Source organism: Cynocephalus volans, chromosome 8 (genome assembly GCF_027409185.1).
Source record: "Cynocephalus volans isolate mCynVol1 chromosome 8, mCynVol1.pri, whole genome shotgun sequence".
Classification (NCBI taxonomy): Eukaryota; Metazoa; Chordata; class Mammalia; order Dermoptera; family Cynocephalidae; genus Cynocephalus; species Cynocephalus volans.
The window spans coordinates 10,184,189-10,190,953 of NC_084467.1; positions in this window are offsets into that span (position 1 = coordinate 10,184,189).

A 6,765-nucleotide genomic window follows, 5' to 3' on the forward strand; every position below is an offset into this window, starting at 1 on the left:
ATATATACTTCTGTATACAAAGTGTACCAAAAAAGCAAGTCATTTTTACAAAAAAGTAAGAACAATTATTAGAAAGACATAAAAATGTATTTTTTATTAAAAAAAGAGAATGATTTTGTCTAAATTCAGTGGTTATTTAAGGTTGTTTCAAAAAGTAAATTTAGGAAGGAAATAGAAGCAAGATAGAAAGGAATCAGTAAATAAGAAAGACATATGAGGAAAGTTATAAATATAAAGATGTATTTTTGATAAGAAATATTAAGAAGAGAAAATAATAATTTTTAAAAGCAATAAAGCAAAAAAGAAAGTAAATTTTGTACTAATGTAAAACGACTCATTATTTAATTAAAAAAGAGAAAGTACAGGACAGAGCAAAAGGTCTAGGATGGAAGGTCTGAATAAGTCCTGGAAAGTTTGCGAAGGGTCAATTTATGAAAGAAATTTGTGCATGGTTAAGTTGGCTGTAATTAGACAGGAATTATTTGTAAGTATTTCTAAAGATTGAGATTTGATAAAAAAATGTAAATACACTAATTCAAAACTAAAATTTTGTTTATTAGTTTTTTTTTTTTTTTTGGTGGCTGGCTGGTATGCGGATTCGAACCCCTGACCTTGGTGTTACATCATCACGCTCTAACCAATTGGTCATCCTTCAAAACTAAAATTTTGGCTCCCACATTAGAACATGCTTTTTTTTTTTGTAGTACTGATTTGTTCTTAGTAAAAATTGCAGGAGGTTTTTGAGTTTTAATTCTGCAATTTGTTTCTATAAATTATCAACCATCTTCTGAACTACAGCTTCTTTCTGATTTATAGTTTTTATTTCTGCCACGTTTCTTCCTGAGATCCATTTAATTTCCTCATCAGTTTCAGTTTGAAATTTGCTGCATCTCACCGCATGTGATTTGCAGGTCATACTCTTTGTCTCTTTGAGAAGGTCTACCTTTTTGCTCTGCTGGGGTGATAATTCTCTCTTTCAACCTTTTCATCAGCTCCTGTATATTTTTTCTCTAGTTCTGACTTTGCTGTTATCGCCTGATGCTGAAATGTTTGTCTTGAAGGCCCAGAAAAACAATGTTTTTCTCCTGTATAACCTGATTCTGTACTCTTGGTTTTCTTGATGTGTCTGAATTATTCCAGGTAGTTAGGAAACTTCCCATGCTGTTACTAAGAGCTGTGCATGTCTCTGCTCGAGGGACTAGTTCTTTTGTTTATGTTCCTATATAGTATGGAGTACACTTATGACCGTGGATACACACTTTTGTTGTGTCTCATAAAATTCAAGTACCTTCTCATCAGGTTTGACTTCCAGGTTACATAAATGGGCTTCCTGTAGGGAGAAACACACACTGCCGGAAGTTTTTTGGTATATTGGCCTATGAAACAAAGATTTTGCATTTTATCAAGATTATTTCTTGTGCTATCTTTATTAGTTTTTTTTTTTTTTTGGATGACTTAGGAAAACTGAGCTGTGAAAGGGTTAAAGATTTTTTTTAGACTCATATAACTTTTGCTATTGCTTTTGTAGTCTTTTATTATTACTCTAGTTATATGAATGACTATTATCTGGCAGTGACCTGTGATCCTGCTTCGATAAAGTGTTTTAAACCTTTGGCATCTTTGATAGTCTTCCCCAGTATTAAAATTCTAAAAAGTCCTTTTTGACCTAGAATTAACTTTGAAGTGTTTCCATTGGGACCCTGGAGAGCCTCAAAGGATGAATCTCTCATCTGGTAAAGATATTACATGATTAGACTTATTTGGCAAATTGTATGAAAAATATTTTCAAATATAAATGATACTAGGTCTTCTTTCAATTACTGTTATGTGCATGTTATTGATATAAATGTTCCAAAGTTGTATAAAACTCTTAGAAATCTAATATGTCATCAGTCATAATTGTGGTTATTATGTTGTGTGCCACAAAAAATAACCAACTTTTCTTGTCAATTTCTGATTATAATGAACTTTCGTTAGATTTGTAACCATGGCTATTCTAAGTCTTTATCATCCACAGTTGTTGTTTTGATTTTTCTTTAAAAGTATTTGCAGTAAGATTCATGGAAAAGACTCTAACAAATACTCTTAAATACAGATTTCTAATAACTTTAAGATCAATGCACTAACTAAAAATTTATCAGAACTCTAATGAAAAAGGAGATGGGTGCATGAAACTGCTAATCAGGATCAAGCAGAATTGATTGATTACATGAGATTGAATAACTGATGAAGATAATGTGTTTTTTTATCGACTTTTATTTAAAATATTGTTGGTTCTTTACTTAAATGTTTTATTTTCAAGATTTAAGAAGAAATTCTCTCTCAATCTATCTGTAGTTTACAGCAATTTGGTAAAGTATACCTTCATGAACAAAGATGAAAACATTTACTTTTTCTACCTACTTGATTCCTCCAAAATTTGGAAACTGTCTATGAGTATTCTTATTTTTTTTTAATGCCAACACAATTATTTGCATAAGTTCAATAAGAATTTGCTCTCTTTATTACAGGATACAATTGGAAACATGGGTTACAGTAACGAGGCTTTGCCTGGAATGTCATATTTGAGAACAGGCATAGAATGCCGGGCTTCAAGGGTTCCCAGCCTTCCAGTGAGCGAGAAAAAATAGTCACTTCCTGGCAGGCCCAGGAACTTCAAGACTGCAGCTGAAATCTGAAGATTGTTTTGAATTGTCTTCCTAGCCTCAAGATGTTTTTAAATCTGAGATTTCTATGTGGTCAATGTAGAGACAAAAAGTTATGTTTCTAAAGAAAAGCTACAAATACATCTGCTATCAGATTGTAGCTCTGTGCATGGTTTCTGAGGTTTATCTACCTGTACACTAGACTAGATCCTAAATTCTTCTAAGTTCCTCCAATCCTACTTTCTTCCATCAAATTACTAACAATGGAAACTTCTTTGTTCTTAAAGCCCTATAAGCTGAAAGGAGATGAACTTTAAGGAACAAGTCTCATGCCTGACATATGGACCATTCATAGCTCACCAAGCCACCCTATGCCATAAGCAGACACATACAAACTGCAAACCAGGACCAGAAGTTGACAACTTTATGTTGTAGACAGCTTTTCCCAGGACACCAGAATAGGACTTTATATCATGAGACTCTTACCCCTCTCCATGTCTACCTTTTTCACTTGGCAAAATAATGGTCATTTGATTTATTCAACTGGTTGCTCGTAAGCCTGGGTTCATGGCTCAAAACCATTATGCAAACTGGGATTGTCATATTACTGTTATTTTTACTTTGAATTTTCCCTTTTAAACTTTGCTGTTTGTTAAATTTCTGAAGTACAACTCCTAACTGAATAATATTGGGCCAGCACTTTGAGATGATAGCCAATGCCTATGGAACAGACAAAACTGAATTTAATAATAAACACCACGTAGACCTAGCCTGAGAGCTACTCCCTCCAAATCTCATTTGTTGCTCAAATGTGGCTAAAACGGTTTTGACACTGACTCCTAGCTGCCACGTACTCCCTGTAACGTGGGACCAGACCAGTAACCCAGGACATGTCCATCTCGCCATTGAGGAACTACAGGATAATTGACCAGTGATGCTTTTAGAAAAAGGTCTTGATCAACAGGGGAAAATGTGGACACTGTTAGAATCAAAATAGAGTCAATTCTATTAAAAAAATATTTCTATCTGACAAATAGATAGAGCTGGGGAAGGCCATGAAGGGAGGGTTCTCATGCAAACACACCTGATAACAAGAATTATCACAAAAGACTCTGGAAAAATCTTGGAAAGGTTGGAAAAACCCCAACCTTGCACAAAGGTAATTGCAACCTTACACACACACACACACACACACATACAATACTTCCGTGAGGATATCTGCCCAGCAGCTGCCTGTCTAACTTAGGACTTTTTATTGATCTTTGAAGCGAAGGACAATTATCTCAAAACAATTATGTAATCCTCTTCATTTTTTCTTTAAAAACTTTTGTCTTCACTTCCCTGAATGTGCATATAGCTTACTATGGCATGCATATTCCCATTGCAATGCCTATTCCCGAATAAACATAATTTTCTTTTAGAGAGTGTCCCTTTGTTTTTTATTTAGGTTGACACAGGTAAAGTGGTCAAGTCCAGAAAGCCCAGTTGAGGCAGGGATCAGGAACTCAGCTGGACCAGTGGCTGAGGCAAGAAGGTGAAGAGCCAGTAAGGAGGAGTCCGGGGGGCAGGAGCAAGAGAGGAGCTTCATGCCAAACCAGGGTATGTCTGAGGGCATGAGCCCGGTGTCTCCAGGCAAGTGGAGACAGGTAGGCTCATGAATCTAGAGGAGGAAGCTGGTTCCTGACACGTCCATGCGAGCAGCTGGTTCTACTCTCAGGCCAGCTTGGTGTCCACATATCACCATCCATTGCCAGCACCTATTGGATGTCAGCTCCCTGTTGCTTGTCTGCCCAGAGTCAAGAACCAAGCAAAGACCGAGAACAGAGAAGCAGGGGTCAGAAGCTAGGCCTGCCAAAGGGAAGTGTGAATTGGGATGGCGGAATGATGGTCAGCAGGAAAAGATCTCAATATTATGCTGGCTTTTCTCAGTGGCCATTATCTCCTCCTGGCCCCGGTCAGAGACTATTCTACAGAGCCATGCTCTGAGGCTGATGGCTGGGGGACCTGCGATGTCTGATTGTCTAGGAGTGAGAATGTGGGGGATAGGTGACTCACACACAGTGCTCTTGGGCAAGTCCCCATTGGTTCAGGGGGCCACCTAGAACTCTGGAGATAGACTACCTGGGTTTGCAATCCTGATGCCACCGTTACTGTCTGTGCCCTTGAGCAAGTCACTTAAACTCTTGGAAGCTCAATTTTCTCACTTTCAAAATGGAGGTAATCAAAGTATCTACCATGCAGGGTGATGTGGGGCTTAAATGAGACTGTGTGTATAAAGAACTGAGAACAATGCCCAGCACATTGTAAGTGCTCAGTTAAGTGTCAGATCCATCAACAATATTGTCATCACCATCATCACACATGGACCTGCCTTGAATTCCCTAGGGTCTTTATTGTAATTATGTTACAGAAACCAAACAAGTGTCAGGGAAATTTGAGGTGCACCTCAAAAGACAGCCTGTCTCTCTTTCTCTGAGTTTATTGAGATGGGGAAGAGCAGTTTCTGTCCTCCTCACGGTCTTGGGCACTTACTCTCAGCTCCTCACTTAGCACCTTTCTGTTGCTGGTGGTGGTGGTGTCCAATGCCCCCTCCCTCATTGAGAAGTCTCCGTCATCTGTACGCTCTTCCCTGTGCAGCAGACCACCTCCCCCCTAATTAAGTTGGGTCGATAAAGATGAGCTAATATTTACAATTTTCATAACTATTATAATAAGTTGTAAATAGAATAACCAATTCTGAAAGGGATTTGAAAGCATGACAGGCCCCTTTCAAGCTATCGAATCTTTTCACCAAGTGGAAATGTATGTGACACACTGATGTATGAAACAGAAAGGTAGGGCTGTCTGCATCAGGTGTAGATGGGAAGTCAGCACTTTTTTTTTTTTTTAAAAGATGACTGGTAAGGGGATCTCAACCCTTGGCTTGGTGTTGTCAGCACCACGCTCAGCCAGTGAGCAAACCGGCCATCCCTATATGGGATCCGAACCCGCGGCCTTGGTGTTCTCAACACTGCACTCTCCTGAGTGAGTCACGGGCTGGCCCTGGGGCAAGTCTCTCTACTTGGCTTCTCTCTTGAATCCAGATCAGCTCCAGAACCCGCCATGAAGCATGGTTCATAACTACCCCAAATACTCACCACTAGGACAAGATAGAGCTAGTGGCCACCAATTTCCGTTTCTGTTTATGGAAGGTCAAAGTTCTTCTCTGTTTAATTCATAGGTTGTTTGCGTTGGCTTTGCATTGAAACTGTTTCTCCACAATCCTATTAATTACTAACTGGCCAAGAGTCCCTGTGCTCTATCTACCCTTAGAAACCCTGTTATTTCCCTCTTTTCACTTTTCCATGAATGGAAGAGCTAGACATAGCCATGCCCGAGGCACCACTGCCACTTGGTGGCAGTGTACCCAAAACCACTGGTTTAAATTTCTAAGGAGCACACATTTAAAAAAATTGTTTTTATTGAAACGTAGTTGATTGTACATATGTGTACACAACCAATTAATCAGTTATGATTGGTAATTGATTATAATCTATTATGTACATAATAACTGATGATTACTGATAATGATTGATAATAATAATTGATAATTGATTATGTACATTATCATAATTGATTGTGCCTATTGCTATTGATTGAATATCAATGCCTGTGTGCAATATGTGATGCTCGAATCAGGATAATTAGTATATCCAACATTACACATTGCAATAGTTTTTTGTGGCCCTTTACCAATTTCTTGCTAAACCCTGCTACCCCTCCCCCTTTCCCACTTCTTGTAACCTCAGTTCTGTTCTCTCCTTTGAAAAGTTCAATGTATTATTGTGATTGTTGTTTCTTTCTTTATTTTTAAAAATTTTATTTGTTTATTTATTTTTTAGCTTCCACTCACGATTGAGGACATGAAGTATTTCTCTTTCTGTGCCTGGCTTATTTCACTTAGCATAATTTTCTCTAAGTTCACCTATGTTGCTAGAAATGGCAGAATTTCATTCTTTTTTAGGCAGGATAGTATTTCATTGTGTGTATATTCCACATTTTCCTTATCCAGTCATCCGTAGATGGACATTTAGGTTGGTTCCAACTCTTAGCTATCATAAATAGAGCTGCGATAAACATG